This window comes from Notamacropus eugenii, chromosome 1 (genome assembly GCF_028372415.1).
Source record: "Notamacropus eugenii isolate mMacEug1 chromosome 1, mMacEug1.pri_v2, whole genome shotgun sequence".
NCBI classification, from domain to species: domain Eukaryota; kingdom Metazoa; phylum Chordata; class Mammalia; order Diprotodontia; family Macropodidae; genus Notamacropus; species Notamacropus eugenii.
This window is the reverse complement of record NC_092872.1, coordinates 46,319,157-46,337,264: the sequence shown is the minus strand read 5'-3', so window position 1 is coordinate 46,337,264 and position 18,108 is coordinate 46,319,157. Positions and strand designations below refer to the sequence as shown.

The window sequence follows — 18,108 nt, the reverse complement described above, 5'->3', positions numbered from 1 at the left end:
AGTTGGGTGGCTCTGGGAAAACTATCTAACTTCTCAGTCTTAATTTCCTCATCTGTAAAGTGAGAATAATACCTACCTTATAGTGTAGTAAGAACTGAATATTCTAGGTAGCATAATGGGTCAAGTTTGGACCTGAAGTCAGGAAGACCTCAGTTCAAATCTAGTCCCTAGATGTTTACTAGCTGTGTGACCCTGAGCTAGTCACTTAACCTCTGCCTCCGTTTCCTAATATGTAAAATACGGGTATTAATAGCATTTCCCTTTCAGGGTTATAGTGAGGATAAAAACGAGATATTTGTAAAGCACTTTGAAATTTTTAGAGCACTGCACAGATGCTAGATATTATTGCTGGTGTTATTAAAATGCTTTGCAAACCTTTAAGTGCTATATAAATGCTAGCTATTAGTACATAGCAGCACGGCTTGGAAATCCCTGGGAAAGTGACAGGGAGGCCTGGTTCTGGGGAAAATAAAGTGAAAGCTCACCCATCCAAGTCCAGGGTCCCAGGGACAGCATCTAGGTTCTAATAGGAGAGGGGTGGAAGGAGGGTTTGCAAAAAGCTTGGAAAATGAATTTGTTGAGGGAGACAGGAACTATAAGGAAGTCGGGAAAACAGAGCTCACAATTGTTCAGGGCCTGGGCTGAGGGCGGGGTGCACAGAGTCGTGTTGAGCAGCAGAGTCCAGAGCTCAGCCACTGAGAAAACAGAAGCTGCTGAACCGGGGACAGCCCTGGCAAGATGGGAAGGAAGGAGTAGGGAGGGCAGTAGGCCCTGAAAACCCTAATGAAGCCAGCTAATTTGGTGCAAAGGAGTGGAAGGTAATAAGCTTAGTTAATTGAGTGGATCATTCAAAATGGACAGCACTCAAGCCCCAAGGTGTTAACTCAAGGGGAGAGTCAGGTGATGTGTGAACATGACATTCCTAGGGGGTCTAGGCTGGAAGGAGGAGAGCTAAGGGAGTCTAACAAAGTGGAGTGAAGGTGCGAAAAACTACGCGGACCCCTAAATGGGAGGTTTCTCAAAGCTCCTGATCTGTCACCATCTTAAAAAAGGAGCCTTCCTAATGGGAAAATGAATCTCTCCTCTCTTCAGAGGCTGGAGAATATGGGTGTGGAATATGGTGTATGCTGTCAGATCCAGTCAAAAGCTGGTTAGTTTTGCTAAAATGCTTTCCCCTCCACCTTCTCTCCTTTAGTTTTTGCTACAAGAGCTGGCCCAGTAGGTAAAGGGAAAAAACACTTAAGGTTGCTGACCCTTAGTTTTCTCTTATTTTGAATGAGAATAATAAACTAGTTGGTAATAATAGCAATAATGGTTTTTGTTACTTAGTCTTTTTTCAGTCATGTACGATTCTTCTTGACCCTATTTGTGTATTCGTTCTTCGTTGCCCAAGAAGACCATGCTATCAGAGAAATAATGACATGACTTGCACTTGACTTTGTTTTGAGTGAGGGAGGGATGTACGGGTCACCAGCCTCACTTCTCCTCCAGAGCCATCTGAATCCAGTGACCAGATATTCATCAGGATGACTGGAGATGACCCAGGATGAGGCAATTGGGGTTAAGTGACTTGCCCAAGGTCATACAGCTAGTGAGTGTCAAGTATCTGAGGTGAGATTTGAACTCAGGTCCTCCTGACTCCTGCACTGGTGCTCTATCCACTGCACCACCTAGCTGCCCTTGACCCTATTTGGGGTTTTATTGAAAGATATTTATTTGCTATTTTCTTCCCCAGTTCATTTTACAGATGAGGAAATTGAGGCAAACAGGGTTAAGTGACTTGGCCAGGGTCACACAGCTAGTAAATGTTTGAGGTCAGATTTGAACTCAGGAAGATGAATCTTCCTGAGCCAGGCACTCCAGGCACCTTAGATACCTTACAGGTCCCCCATCCATACTTGATCAAGAATCTCTTTGACAACTTCTAGCCACTCTTTGATTGGAACATATTGTTTTAGCAAAGCAGACAAACAAACACACAAAGTATACACTGCTCCACTCAAGTACTACACAAAACAGCCCAAATGAGTACTTGCTACTAGTTTGTGTAGCTATGTTCTTCTATAATTTTCAACCTTTGTGTACCCACCTCTAGGGATATAGAACACACCACCTCTCAAGGCCACCCCTTCCATCTACTAGGAAGTTGGGTCTACATCATTAAATCTGTCTCTGCAGTATCCACCCACTGCTTCTAGTTATACTCTCTGGGTCCATGCAAAACAAAATCCTAGTCCCCTTTCCAAATATGACACCCTTTCAAGACATCATGCTTCCTCTTAGGCACAAACACTCCCACCTCCAAGATTTCTCTTCTTTAGGCACAATAGTCCTAGTTCCTTTAATTCTCTCTTTAGAATCTCCAGGCTTCTTACCATTTTGGCCAACCCCTTGTGAATGCTCTCCAGCTAGTCAGCCTCCCTAAAGTGTGGTACCAAGAGGTAAACACAGCATTCTACTCGTGGTCCGACTAGGGCAGGGCACAGTGCGACTGGCACCAGGTTAGTTTTAGATATCATACACGCCTATCATCACTCTAGCTTCCTTGCCTGTGAGATCAAATTGTTGACTAGCAAGCTTTCGGTTCCCTAAACCCCCCCATGCTCCCCACCACATCTTTTTCTAACCACACCTGCTCTAGCTTGTAGGTGTGAAGTGGATTATTTTGAATCAGTGTAAGACTTCACAGTTCATACTGTTATATTTCTTACTATCAGATCCAGGTCGAGCTTTTTGTTTTTGGATTCTGACTCCATCAACCAATGTGTTAGCTCTACTTTCCAGCTTGTATAATCCCCAAATTTGCTATCTCCTCTTCTACCTATGCCTTTATTCAAGTCATTGATAAAAATATTGATCATCCCCAATCCCTAGGACTTCCCACCCAACACCGGTTTCCAGACTGGTAAAACACAGGGTTAAGAGTAGGACTCAAGCAGTTTTGAATCCACCTAACTATGCTAGAGTTTAGCCTCCATTTCTCCATCTTTTCCACAAGAATAACATGAGAGACTTTTTCAAATGCTTCCCCGAGATCAAGGTAAACAATATCTATAACATTTCTCTATCCAACAGTCTAGTAACCCTGTGAAAGAGAGAAATGAGGTTAGTCTGGCATGACCTATCTTGATGAAAGTATGCCGGCTCTTTGCAATCACTTCAGCCATCTCTTTAAAAGCGTGTTCTGAAATTTTGCCAGGAATCCAAGTCAAGCTCACAGAACTATATGAAGTGACTCAAAGCAAGATCAGCACAATCTGAAATATATACATATTTACTACAAGTCTATAGATGTGACACTCACTGTTGAAGCTTCCCACCGAGCAAGGGCACCTATTTTCTCCCCTGTACTTTCTGTCTCTTTAGACAACAAAGAAGACTCTGCAGGACTGTGGAGCTATGTAGGTTCACAATTGGCTATGATAAAGGATAACTGTCAGGTCTCAAGTTCCAGTAGTACCTTTATTTTATTTTTGATATCTTGGTTTTGATAGATGAAAAATTCAATTTTATTATATTTCCAGGTTTTAAAATTCTCTCCTTCCACATCCTTTCCCCACTGTCCATATTGAGAAAACAAGAAAAACAAAAACTGTTACAAAATGTATAGTCAAATGAAACAAAATTCTTACATTGCCTATGCTATGTCAAGAAAGAAAGAAAGAAAGAAAGAAAGAAAGAAAGAAAGAAAGGAAAGAAGGAAAGAAAGAAGAAACAAAGGAAGACAAGAAGAAATGAAGAAAGAAGGGAGGTAAGGAGAAAGGAAGGAAGAAAATTCATGCCTCAGTTTGCACTCTTGAGTTCATCACCTCTGTCTGGAGAGAGGTGGAATGTTTTATCATGATTCCTCTGCAATTGTCTCCAACAGTATTATTAAAAGTACTCTTAGTAGACCCTCTCCCTCTTGGGTTTAAGCTAGCATCACGTTCTCAGCAAATGGTCACTTCTTTGGCTAGGCAAACTGGTGCATTAAAAGAAGGTAGTAAGAAGGAATATGACCTTGGGTTCACCTACCTATCAGGAGTTCGAAAATGCTATTGGCATGGCAGCTGCCTGATGTGGGAGCTGGTGATGGTGAGGCAATTTTCTCTCCAACCTTGTGATTCTGGGACCAAGCAAGGCTTAATAAAAAGGCTTTTCTTTGAATGTATCTATAAAAGCAGACACCAAAACCAAAGATAGGATAGGGGATTTGAGAATTCAGACCTTATCAAGAGTGACAGAGTGCTGCTACTCCAGAGTGTTTTTAAAACCTTGTAAATTTTTTTGTACTTTTGTTTCCAAATGAAGAAATGCAATTTAATTTAAAGGTCAACCAAGAAAATTTATCTTCAGGGTCATACCAGAGGCAGGAGAAAAATCCACTGGGGACTGAGTTGGAATAAAGAGACAATGAGTCAAATGAGTTATGAATTATTTCTGGAGTATCTTTATCTCTACACTTTAAACCAAAATTGCAACTAAGAAGATAGTGAGGCCAGAGATAGTTGGGAGTTTGAATATGTGCCCTGACTAGGCTAGTATCTTAGGACTTTGGGTGCTTGATGTTCATGTGCAAGTAGCAGATTCAGCAATGTATCTCATCTCTGTGGGAATCAGTGGGAACCTGAGGTTTTCTATAGGGGAAACTGAGTCATTGAGCCACTGGGAGCAGAACTGCCTGAGTAAATATATTCAGGGTAGGGAAAGAGCCTCATGAGAGGTCAAGGCGATAGAGTGAGATTTTGTGTGCAGGTTCACCCTTAGCCCTCTTACCTTTGTCCTTTTTCTGGCAAGAGGGACTAGTGGTCCCTCCATTCCATGAGGCAAGGAGGAGAGAAGAGGAGAGCTTCTGGTGGGCCAGATGACCACCAGTATCTGCTTTCTGCTATCTGCTGAGACTCTGTGGCCTAAGCTGGGTACAATAAGGAAAAGCCTGGAAAACTGTGGTAGAGGCAAGGATGGAGAGAGAGATGAGACCACAGTGTTAACATTGCAAGTCTGACTATTGATCCAAGGAAGGTATGGAGTGGGATTGGCCCAGCAGCTGCCAGAATAAGACTGGGAGACCCCTTCTTTCTTTGTGTTTGGCAAAATCAATCCTGGTAAGTTCCAAACAAGCAACACTTTCTCCTAGTCTTTCTTGCTTCCATTCAGGTTCAGGAGGAAAGGAGACGTGACACCTGGACAAAGCACTCCACAGGAGGGAACGCTTAACATGTTCTTTGTAATTTAACTTTATTGTGTTGTAGTAAACAAACTACAAACTAGACCCTGAAAAATCAATTGCCAAAGAGATTTCCCCCATTTTGGGGTTGAGGGCTGTGGGTTGTCCCACTTTTTTCCATTTTGAGCTTTAGTTCGTTTTCATGCTGTTCAATGTTTGCTCCCTAAAGAGCTCGGCAAACTCTGAGTCTTGCGAGGATGAGATGGGCCAAGGATTTGTAGGGTAAGTTCCCCTTGGTGCATCGTGGGGACAGTGCAGCTTTTGGAAAGACTGGTCAATGGCCCCAGGGTAATCAATTGGTTGGTGACTTGAATATAGCGCCACTTGCTGGTCACATTGTATATTACATTCCATTGTACTAAAAGTGTAAGCTTCCATTTCTGTAACAAGCTTGAAGAAAACAAGGCAAGAGTCAGGGTAGGTGGTTAGTGCTATTTTGACAAATGCAGTGACACCTAGAATGCCCATCTAGAAGAGGACACCTAGCCTGCACCATCATCACTCTCATTCAATTTTGTCAGATTTGGTTGCTCTAGCTTGGATCACCACCTAGTGGCTTATTCAGGATATAACATTCTGAGTAGCTAATCTGGCCACACATCCCAGGGCCATGAGCATTACTCCTGTTCCAAGGAGTGGGGAGGTGTACCGTAAATGAAACTAAAAAATAAAAGATCTCAGGGAGCAGAACTCTGGGTAGACTTAGAAAAAGAATAAAGAGTAAACACATTTTTGGTTTGCTTCGTTCTTGTTAATTTATTTTATTCTACTTTGTTGAAAACACTAAGAGGTTGTATAAGATGTTATTCCTTATTTTCTGTTTATTTGATTACTTTTATTTGTGAATGCTTATTCAATTTATAATTAAAAGGTTTTTTTAAATCCATCTCATTACATTTAGGCCCTTGTTGTTACCTATAGTGAATCTTTTCAATATTACAGACCCTGCAAAGTAAGTAGGTCAGAAATTATTATCCTCATCTTACAGGAGAAAGTGAGGGAGGTTCGGTGACTAATTGAAGATCATAGTTAGTGGCAGAGCTAAGATTAGTACCCAGGTCTATTGACATTCTGCTCTCCCCTTTAGATTGTCCTAACTATTCACCATCATACTGAGATCACAATTGCAAATGCAAATGTGACAGGGAGACAGAAAACCGGCCTGCCTTTCTCTAGCTGACCATGTACTAACTCAGCACTTAAGCTTTTTGGAGATGGCAAAGCCATGACTGCTTGTTACTGGACATATGTTCCTCAGTGCTGAAAGACTTGGGTACTATGGGCAAGATGAAGCCATCCCCTTATTGGCCATTGAGCAGGAGAAGCTGTTGATGTATTGAACCTTTTATTTTTTTCCTCCAAGTTTATTTATTTATTTGTTTTCAGTTTGCAACAATCACTTCCACAAGTTTTCAGTTTTTTCCCTGTTCCTCTTTCCTCCCTCCCCAAGATGGCATGAATCTTATGTGGGCTCTACATATACATTTGTATTAAACATGCTTTCACATTAGTCGTGTTGCATAGAAGAATTAAAACAAATGGGAGAAAGCACAAGAAAAACTAAACAAAACCAAACATAATAAAAGAGAAAATAGTCTGCTTCATTCTGCATTCCAACTCCATAGCTCTTTCTCTCTAGATGTAAATGACATTTTGTATCATGAGTCCTTTGGAAATATTTTAGGTCCTTGCATTGCTGTGAAGGATTAAGTCTATCAAAAACAGTTCTCGCACACTGTGACTTATTGTGTATAATGGTTTCTGATTCTGCTCGCTTCACTCAGCATCAGTTCATGTAAGTCTGTTCAGGTTTTTCTGAAGTCTGTCTGTTCATCATTTCTTATAGCACCATAGCATTCCATTACATTCATATATCGCAACTTGCTCAGCCAGTCCCCAGTTGATGGGCATTTCCTTGACTTCCAGTTTTTGGCCACCACACAAAAAAAGCTGCTATAAATATTTTTGTACATGTGGGTCCTTTTTCTATTTTGATGATCTTTTTGGGGTACAATCTAGAAGCCATATTACTGGGTCAAAGAGTATGCCCGTTTTTATAGCCCTTTGGGCATCTTACTGAATCTTTTATAGAGGATGATCTACCTTTCATCTCTCTTTTCTCTTCCTGGAAGGAGTGATGTTGATTTATTCAAATATGTCCCTGGAAATGGAGGATGGAGGGAAAAGATGGTTGTCCTTTCTCGTACCCCAACAGAAATACCCTTAGGTACTCAGATGGGTGAGCTGAGCCTAGTCCTAAGCTTTAGGGCCCCTGGATGCCATTTCTGATGCCTTTCCTTCCTTGAGCAAAGAGTAATCTTGAGATGGATACCTTCAATCTGGGAGGTAACCCTGCGAATTCAAAAGGATGGAGATCTTGGGTCCCCTGCCCTATTGGTATCTAACCAGAGGCAAGGAGAGTTGCAATATTGAGGAGGGTACCATTGGCAGGAGATGGAGCTCAATTCTTGGGCATGGCTTGCCAGAAGACATTTACCTGGATACAATTATTTGAATTCTGCAGAGCTGAGATGAAATTTTAAAAGGTTATTGAACATTCTAGCAAATTGCTTCATGTTCTGATGTTTAAGTCTCTAACCTTTGCAGAAAGTAACAGCAGCTATGTTAAGTCAATTTTCTTGCCTTAAGTCTTTCTATTAATGGATGCTTGTGAGAACCTTTAATGTTAAGCATTTCTTTTATGCATCTGAAATAAACACCTTCCACATATCTGATTTACATTGTAGATTGAATATCTTTCTAATTTTTGGGAAAACCTTAGGCATAAGCCAAACCTAACCTTTAAGTCATTTTATGCAAGGTGCTGAGTCTGGTGGTCAGGTTCCTCCAAGATCAAACCCAGTTTACATGACATGCTTGGGTCCAGAGTAGGTAGACCCCTTAATGGAGAGAGGGGGCATAGTTCCCTACCACTTGGGGTCCATCCATAGTTTTTAGACAAGGTGCTATTTACAGAGTGAGATATCTTGAGTGTGCATTTGAGCAAATTATAGATATACAGAATAGTTATTTTCTCAACTCAACTCAATAGACATTTATAAGGGCTTAATTTATGCAAAGCCCTCCCTGTTGCTAGGCTCTGGGGATACAAGGACAGAAAATGACCTTTGCATCCAAGGATCTTACATTTTATTGGGGGAGATGACGTATACCGATAAGGGAAAAAGTAAAAAAAAAATTATTTGAGGACAGAAGGAGCACTGAAAAACAGGGAGATCAGGAGAGGTTTTGCTTAGTTGCTGACACATAAGCTGACCCTTGAAGGGAGTTAAAGAACATGGAAGGCAGAGATGAGGAAGAAGTGAATTCTAGGCATGAGGGATGGTGTGTGCAAATTTACAAAGGCAGCAGATGGAATGCAGAGTTCAGCAAATAGTTTACTTTGGCTTGAACAAAGAGAGCATGAAGGGGAACAGTGTGAAATGAGGCTGAAAAGGTAGGGTTAGAGCCAAATGATGAGAGCCTCTAGAAGTCAGGCGGGGCACTTTTGGGGGATACATTGTAGCAAACACTGAATATAAAGGATTCGGAGGAATTTAGGAAGACATATGAACAGAGAAATAAGCAGAACCTAGAAAACAAACTATATGACTACAACGAAATATACAAGTATACAGTATAAGTGGAATTAACAACAGCAAAAGACACCGAACGTTTTGTCATCTTAATGATCGAGAAGCTTGGACGAGAACTGAGAAAATGCACCTCTTCCTCTCTTTGGAGAAGTGGGAAACTATGGGCATGGAATATCTCATAGAGAAAGTAAAGAAGTATTTATTAGTTACCTACTTTCTCTGTGCCATGCCCTGTGTTGAGCATTTTAAAATGTTATCTCTTTTGTTTCACAAGATAACTCTGAGGTAGGTGCTGCTACTATACCCATTTTATGTTTAAGAAAACTGAGGCAAACGGAGGTTAAGTGACTGACCCAGGATCACACAGCTATGAAGTGTCTGAGGTAAAATTTGAACTCAGGTCTTCCTGATTCCAGGGCTTTAACCACTGTGCCACTTAGCTGCCTCTATTAAATACTTCTGTTAAATTCGTTTGACGTTTTGACTAGTTTTGTTCTCTCTCTTTTAAAGTTTTTGTTATGGCTCGCTGGAGATGGAGGCAAGGAGAAATATATTCTGAAATGAAAGTGATGTAGAAACAAACAACAAAAAAAGATGTTTGTTTTGAAATTTAAGGCTGGACCATTTTTACTTATCTTAAAGCTGATAAAGAGCCACTGCGGCGTTTGTTTTTGAGTAGGAAAATGGCATAATCAAGCATGTAACTTTGAGAGTGTTTTAACTGCCCTGTGGGAGGACTGATAGGAGAGGGAAGAGACTGGAGGCAGGGAGGCTCGTTAAGAAGAGGAGTCCAAGGGAAAAGGGGTAGAGCTTGAATGAAGGTTGTATAAATGGAAAGAGAGAGAACAAATGTGAGAGATATGGAGGTAGACTTTACGATACTGTACAACTCATTTGGATATGAAAAGTGAGAGAGGAGAAAGGATGAAGGACGGCTCTGAGGTCAGACTTGTTCCTAGTCTAGGATCTTCTTTGCCTGGCTGCCTGCAAAGCCTGATTTCTCTAAGGTTTTGCTGTCTCTTTCTCAGTCCAGGACAGAACAGAACTCTTCCCTCACTTTTTTGGTCCTTTACCTATGACTTTTTACCTTGCAACAACAACAGAAATTTATACGGCGCTTTAAAGTTGATAAAGCCCTTTTCTTACCTTTTCTTATCTGACTTTCACAACAACCCTTTGAGGTAGCTACTTTAGGTATTAATCCTATTTTACAGAAGAGAAAAACTGAGGCTTATAGCAGTTAAGTGACTTGTCTGTGTTGCTAAGTGACTGAATTTTAATCCAGTTCTTCTTGACTTCACATCCAATGCTGTCTCTGCTTTGCTGTGCTCCCTCTGTATAGACATCTCCCTTTTAGCACCAATTTATCTGTCCTTGAATGTTCACAAATAAGCTTTGAAGAGTATGCACATTTATCACAAGTGTACATACCTCTGTGTTGAAATAACACCCTCTCCAAATTGCATGTGTCTTCCCTTCTGGCGGTAAACAAGATATGGTCTTAAGCATATTCATACAAATATGGAGTTTAGATGAACTCACTTCATTAGTCAGGAAGCTTGACACAATAGAGAGAGTTTGAATTCTAGGGTCAAAGGACTTGAGTTTAGATCCAGGTTCAGCTACTTATTTAGGTCACCTAGGTGACCTTGGATAAGTCACATAACCTTGGTGGCCTCATTTTCCCCACCTGTAAAATGAGGAGGTTGAACTGGATTATTTCTACATGATTGGCTGACCTTTCTAACACTAAATCCTATGATCCTAAGATGAATTAAAACTGTCAGGTGATACCAGGAGTCTAGGCCAGGAGGTGTGACCTGGTAGGATTTGCCTTATGAGGGAAAGAATGTGTCTGGCACGAAGACACAGAATCTCAGGCCCAGGAGGGATTGAGATGTCATCTAACCCAGGGTGTTATTTAATCCAGAGTCCCTGTACAATATCCCTGACAGTCAGCTAGCTTTTTTCCTGAAGACCTCCAAGGAGGAGTAATCTCTTTCCTAAAGCAGGCTGTTCCATTGTGGAGCAGCTCTAATGGACAAAAGTTTTCTATTTCGAGGTGAAATCTGCCTCCTTATGCCTTCTACTCAGTACTCCTAGCTCTGCCTTCTGGGGCCAAGCAGATTAATTTTACTTCTCCTGCCACATGGAGGCATAGCTCTCCTAAGCCTTCCTTTGTCCAAACTGAAAGATCCCAGTTCTTTCAACTGATTAGACAAGTCATTTGACTTGTCTGGGTCTCAGTTTCCTCACCTGGAAAATGAGGGGATTGGAATAGTTGGCCCTAGAGGACTCTTTCAAACTTCTCATTTTGTAGGTGAGGAATCTTATGATAGTGCAGTTAGGTTTTGGATGGATTGTGTAGCCACAATGGGGTGGACCCAGGTGTCCCAACCTTTAACCCCCAATAAGCCAGGTCCAGAGAAAGATTTTTGTCTCAGCACCTGCTCTCTCCTCCTTCCAAAGACTGAGGCCCATGCTCCCTCCAGTGGCTATCCTGCCACACTACAGTCACCAGCCTCCTGGCCTGGTCCTGAGAGCAGGATTGAATCCATCTGAACACAGATGATCTGAAGCCCAGGGTCAACCTGGACAAAGTGATGGCTCAGCAGTCTTCTCCTCCTCCCTGTTTCGCTTTTTCACTCCAGTCATTCTGGCCTAAGTAATGCTTCAGCAAACATTTATTATCTTGCCCTGTGGTTATTTTAGGCAGAATAGTGTCTGAGACAGCGTGGTGAAATGGAAAGACTGGCCTTGGGATCAGAATACTTGGGTTTAAGTTCTGATTTCTTATGATCACTAGTAAAAGTGTCAATCATCTGACACTTTTGATGACTCTGGGTCAGTTGCAATTTTCTGAGTCTCAGTTTCTTTGTTTATAAAAGGGGATAATAACACTTACATGTCTTATCTGTCAATATTCCATTCAATTGAATATTTGCAAAAAGCTTACTATGTGCAATCATGCACACTGATGTTTAAGAAGCTAGAGGTTCACAATAAATCTATGAGGTAGGTCTTATTCTTGTTCCCATTTTATTGATGGAGAAACTGAGGTTCATGGAGGTCAAGTGATTTATTTTTAATCACAAGGCTAGGAAGTGTGTGTGTGTGTGTGTGTGTGTGTGTGATTTGAACTCAGGTCTTCTTGAGGCAAGAACTCTACCCAATGTGCTATACCCTCTAAAGTACTGGGAATACAAAGGAAAAAAATCCAAGTTTCTTCCTACAAGGAGATTATTGTGTACTAGGTGGTGATGACAAAGCATGGATGCAGAGAAGTAACAAATATTTAAATGGATTTGTGATTCATCTATTCAAAATTCCACATCATAACCCATCTGTGCCTGTCCATCCCATTCTACTTGCCCACGTCCTCCTAAAAGTTCCTCCCAGGGGGTCCACCAGAAGTGCTGAAGTCCTTCCTTGATTTCTTCCAGTGCACATCCACTTGTTATCTATCTCCCTGGCCATGGAATGGACTCATCTTCTCTCATAATCATAAAATTTTCTGATGAGAATTTTTTAACTCATTTTCTTCAGAGTTCCACATTGGTTATATGTTGTAGCCTGCTCACAACCTCCAGGCACCTTTCCATTGCCCTATGTGGGATGTTCCATCTTTAGTTCTTCAGAGGCAGTGGTATTCTAAGTCTTGCTTAAGTATAGTAACACTAGTAAAGCTGTTATAGGGAACGTGAGGTCAGTAAAAGTGCTTTGAAATTTATCAAAAGCTATCCAGCCTATTCTCCTCCTTTTCCACTCTGGGCCAAGCTCATTATCCCAGATACACATACTGTTGTCAGCTTTATAAAGTGTCCATTCAGATGCATGTTGAAATCTGAGAAATATACATCCTTCATCTATTTGATCTTTCTTGTGTGGATGGGCAGGCCAAGCTCCTTTGAGTGATTGTAGATTTCCTCCCAAAGTATCTTCAATGCTTTGGGACTTGTTGAAATAAATACAATGCCTTCTGCAAATTGGCACATCTAAGGGACCTTCTCATCCACAGTATATCAATCCTTCTTCAACCTGGGCTCTGAATTGGATCTCCTTTTTCACAATGAAGAAGATTTTTGGTGAGCATATATCTCCCTGTTTTGCATCTCACCTAATTTTTATCATCAGGGAGTTACTGAATGGAATTTTTCTGTTGTTATAGCTTCCAAAGAATCTTGAATAATCTTAACATATCATGGGGAGACATTTTATTGTAAAAAAATCTGTAAGGCAGCATTTTTCTGTTTTGTTCTACTGAGCCAGGATGCTTTTTCATAATAAATAATGAACATGATAGGATCTTACATGCTCTATATCTTTAGTCAATGGTGAGGTAGTAAAGATATAGTCCATTGTTGAACATCATTTGTGAAGCTTGTTTTCTACCTGCATTGAATATATCCTCAATTTGTGTAGAGATGACCCTCATCAAAATTTCAGATTAATAACCGCAGGGTTAGGCATTTAACCTAGGTCCTCTCTGGCCAAAATTAGTATTCATTCAGTGATGAGATCTCCCTGTCAAAATTTCAGGGATAGTAAGAGAAAGACTTAAAGGAGAAAAATTAGAGAACTGAGTCAAATTTATAAGACTACAAAGGACTATACCCAAAGGACTATAAAACTGTACATACCCTTTGATCCAGCAATATGACTGTTAGGTTTTTATTCCAAAAAGATCATAAAAAAGGGAAAATGACACATGTACAAAAATATTTGTAGCAGCTCTTTTTGTGGTGGCAAAGAATTGGAAATTGAAGGGATGTCCATCAATTGGGGAAGGGCTGATTAAGTTGTGGTATATGAATGTAATATTGTGCTATAAGAAATGATGAGCAGGTGGATTTAAGAAAAACCTGGAAAAATTTACATGAACTGATGCTGAGTGAAATAAGCAGAACTGGAAGGACATTGTATACAGTAACAACAACACTGTGAGATGATCAACTGTGATGGACTTACCTCTTCTCAGCAATACAATGACCCAAGACAATTCCAAAAGACTCCTGATGGAAAATGCTATCCACATTCAAAGAAAGAACTATGGAGTTTGAATGCAGATGGAGGCATACTATTTTCACTTTTTTTGTTTTTTCTTTCTCATGGTTTTTCCCTTTTGTTCTGATTCTTCTTTCACAACATGACTAATAATGGCAATATGATTAATATGATTTGTACATGTATAACCTACATCAAATTGCTTGCTGTCTTGGGGAGGGGGGAGGAAAGGGAGGAAAGGAGAAAATTTGGAACTCAATATCTTACAAAAGTGAGTATTGAAAACTGTCTTTATATGTCATTGGGAAAAAAATAAAATACTATTAAGTGGAGAAAAAAGAAGAGTAAGATAGAAAGAGAATGAGGAAAGGAGGTCCTAGTAAAGGTCAGTGGGGGCTCAGTAGGTGACACTGGGTCAAGGAGAGGGAGGGGCACATTCAGGAAAGATTGTCTTGCCCTGGGGGCTATCCTTGGGTTCTCCCCACTCTCTATATCCTGGGCATAGGCTGATTGTCCTGGCAAAGGTATTACTGCCCACCTGCCTGCTGAGTGATTTTTTGACTTGTGCATGGACTTTAATATTGTTTTTTTTGTCTTCCTTCTGGTCCAGGGGGACAGGCCAGATAAGGAGAAATGGGGAGATCAAAACTCAGCCATCTACTGTATGACTGAAGAGGGAGGAACAATTGAAAGGAAAGGAAATTTCAGACTGCCCAGGTGGTAGTGGGGAGAAAAGAGCTAGCTCTTAGGACTAGTCCTTAAAAAGTGGAGACGGGGAAAGACTACGGCATATAGCACAGATCTTAGAATTCTGAACATAGAATGTTAGAGATGGAAGGAATATTCGAGACCTTTTCATTCTCTAGAGGAGGAAAAGGAGGCCCCCCACAAAAGGAAATTATGTGCCCAAGGCCACACAGCTAGTAAGTGTCAGTGCAGGGATTTAGACCTCCAAATTGACTGCTCTTTCTCCTACAGGACAGCTTGGAGGAAAATGAACTGAAGAACAGAGAACCTGGAAGCAGAGAAGTTAATTAGGAGGCTATTGCAATAGATTAGGCAAGAGATGATAGAGGCCTGAACTTGGAGGAGGCGGGGAGGTTGGCCATAGGAGGGAAAATAAAGGGAGAGATGTACCATTCCAGACCCAAAGCCCATTATTATAGGGCTTGCTCCTCATTGGTAGAGAGCTAGGTGGGGTGAAGGTGGCAACGGGGGGAGAAAGGAGAGCCCTTCAGGTCTTCATGAGACCATCTTCAAGTTCTCTTTTAGTGTCTTGGGGTCTTCAAGTCACTCAGGGTTCTGCAGTCACTTTGTGCACTTCTGGCTTCCAGCTTTGAGAGAGAAGATGGTAGAGGCCAACCCCACTCTGGGTTGCTGAAGGAAAAAATTCTGGGAAGACATGAGAGGAGGTGGCAGTCTCCATCATGCTCTTGTCCCCCACTTGCTACACTAGAGACTTTGGGGAGTTTCTTCTTGGGTGAGATTTAGAACTCCCTGGGTTGAGCTGAGTTATCTTATTCTCAATAAGAGGGTTCTTTCACTTTGTATAGTCTGGTATATAGTCTCACATATATATTTCCTCTGGTTTCTGTTTTGCTATCGTATTGGATAAATGAGTTTCTCTGCTAGTTGCTATGTGTGTTCATTGTAGAATTGTTATTTGGTAGGAAAGAGGTCAAGACTTGGGTATAAAGCTTAGGATCCTGTTTTCTCCCAATAATGAAATGATAATCATAAGTCATCTTGAACCTGAAAATCATATCCCCTAGACTATAAGGCCTAGAGGAATAATATTTAAGGGAACAGATGGATATAATTGTAATCTGGTACCCCCTCTCTCTGAGGAGAGCAGAGTGGAGGCCTCTGGCCCCTATTTCCTGCTTTCCCTCCAAGCAGGAATTAAAGTCTCCCTTAGAGAAGAATGGGAGGAGAAGAGGCTAGAAACATCTATTTTACTTCCCTGAGAGCCATAAATGACACATCCCTCACTCCATAGGGTGGGTGGGTGGGTCTTTGACACAGATGTAAGAGATGTTGTCATCATAAAATTTCCAGGACTTGGAAATTGATATTATATAAAAGGTGAGGGAGAGGGAAGAGTCAGGGGGACCCCAAGATTTCAAACCTAGGTGAATGGAAGGATGGCATGACTGAAATGAAAGAAATAGGAGTACTTGGAGGAGGGATGACTTTGAGGGAAAACCCATGGGTCTGGGGAAAAATAACAATGAGGTTTGTGTTAGGAATGTTGAATTGTAGATTCCTAGGAGAAATACAGGTGTAGTGGCACAGCAAAAAATATGATGTTGGGGGACTGTGTTTCAGGAAAGAAATTAGAGTTGGATATATAGATCTGGAAGTCAACTGCATAGAAACGATAACAGTCATTATAGATGCTGATGAGATTTTCAAGGAAAAGAGGATAGACAGAGAAAAGAAAGTTGTATAGAGCCTGGAGAATGCTTATACTTGGTAGACAGGAACAAACTTGGGCAGCTAGGTAGTGCAGCGGATAGAGTGCTGGGCCTGGAGTCAGGAAGACTCATTTTCCTGAGTTCAAATTTGGCTTCAGATGCTTACCCTTGGCAAGTCACTTAACCCTGTTTGCCTTAGTTTCCTCATCTGTGAAAAGAGCTAAAGAAGGAAATGGCAAACCACTTCAGTATCTCTGCCACGAAGACCTCAAATCACAAAGGGTCAGACACAACTGAAATGACTGAACAATACAGAAGCAAAATTATGGTCAGATAGTAGGAGAACTAAGAAACATCAGCTTCAGGGAAGACAAAAGAGAAGTGTCCATCGGGCTAGGGTGGTTGGGGAGAGAGAGACAACGTGGTCTAAATGTCAAAAGTTACAAGAGTCAAGTAGAATAAGGACTTAGAAAAGGCCACTTGGATTTAGCCAATAAAGATCATTGGCATAACCATTCATAGCCAGTTTTTCTTCCCTCCTGAATCATAGCCATCCTGAAGATGCTGAAGGGATGAGGAATGTAAAGTTGCATGACCTGGGGCATTTCATTGAAAAGGTCTCTATTTATTCTATGTGGTACCACATTGGGACTTCTTCAAGTCTGCTTTGTAATGCAACCAGGGAAGGGAGCTTGCAGTGATTACTGGGTCCAATTGAGTGACCACAAGCCTAGGCTCAGGCACTGAGTGCTGACTGCCACAGCCATGGAGCCAATAGTATCCATCTTGATGACTCATCAGACTCTAGTGTTGCCTGGCAATTGGTCGGGAATCAAATACTGTCCCTAAGGGGTTGGGGTAGATAATGGTCACCTAATAGGCAGTAAAGGATGAGGTGATTCTGGTGAGCTGAGGGTTCTACTCCCATTTGACATCTGAGTCTAGAAATCATTGAGGAGTGATTCTTTTTCCCTCCCCACCCCCAACACTGTCTGTGGATCCTCCTGCAGCAGCACCAGGCACAGAAGAGTAGATGAGGGAGTTCAGATTTCAAACTTCATTAGACAGGTCATCTGTCACTTGGAAGTCTGGAATCTCACGTTGCTCATTTGGTTTCTGATTTAATAAATGTTCTTTTAAAATTTGTATGTGAATGAGCCATCTTTATGGGACATACACAGTTGGGAAAGAGATTAAAATCCTGTAAGAGTGAGGGCAAAATGTGCCAAGCGAATTTAATCATGCCAGGAATTATTACTGGGAGTTTTCTTAATTCATCCCCTAAACATAGCCTGCCTTTTATAAGGCACTAACAAGGAGGCTAGAAGTGGTGTGGAAAACAGGCAGCCAACCCATCTGTGCATGTGTTGAGGGATTGAAAAGGGACTTAAATGTCCCATAGGCACCTGAGTTAGAGACACAGGGCTCAGGGTTTAGGGCACCATCTGGTGACTCACACAGATTGTTCCCAGAGTGACTAATAGCCCCACAAAACTGGAGTTTGATGAGTCATCAAGATGGTCACTGTCGGCTCTAAGGATAGGATGATACCTTGAGGACAAGTGAAGGTTTTATTTTAAGGCTGAGTAAAATAGATGGCTCAGTGGATAGAGCGCTGGGCCTGGAGTCAGGAAGAACCAAGTTCAAATCTAGCCTCAGACATTTACTAGCTGTGTGACCCTGGGCAAGTCATTTAATCTCTGTTTGCCTTAATCCACTGACAAAGGAAAGAGCAAACCAGTCTAGTATCTTTGCCAAGAAAACCCCATGGACAGCATTGGCATGCTATAGTCTGTGGCAGGCCTATACAACCTGTGGGTCCAAGGGCTGCTTGCAGCTTGCCAAAGCAGTTGTTGTGCGGGTCTCTTTTATATCTTCTACATTT

The 18,108-nt window shown here is 41.4% G+C and overlaps 1 protein-coding gene and 1 long non-coding RNA gene across 7 annotated transcripts in view; one reads left to right on the top strand and one right to left on the bottom strand.

The window, feature by feature from the left end:
• SBK1 (SH3 domain binding kinase 1) overlaps positions 1–18,108 on the bottom strand; it is a 122,159-nt gene that overhangs the window by 86,468 nt on the left and 17,583 nt on the right. The window lies entirely within an intron of this gene.
• LOC140497357 (uncharacterized) overlaps positions 3,607–18,108 on the top strand; it is a 39,285-nt gene continuing 24,783 nt past the window's right edge. For 4 of the 5 annotated variants that reach the window (XR_011964643.1, XR_011964640.1, XR_011964636.1 and 1 more), the window contains exon 1: positions 3,607–5,084. This is a non-coding gene — a long non-coding RNA (uncharacterized lncRNA). The remainder of the gene's footprint in view (positions 5,085–18,108) is intronic. The other variant, XR_011964637.1, reaches the window with a different exon arrangement.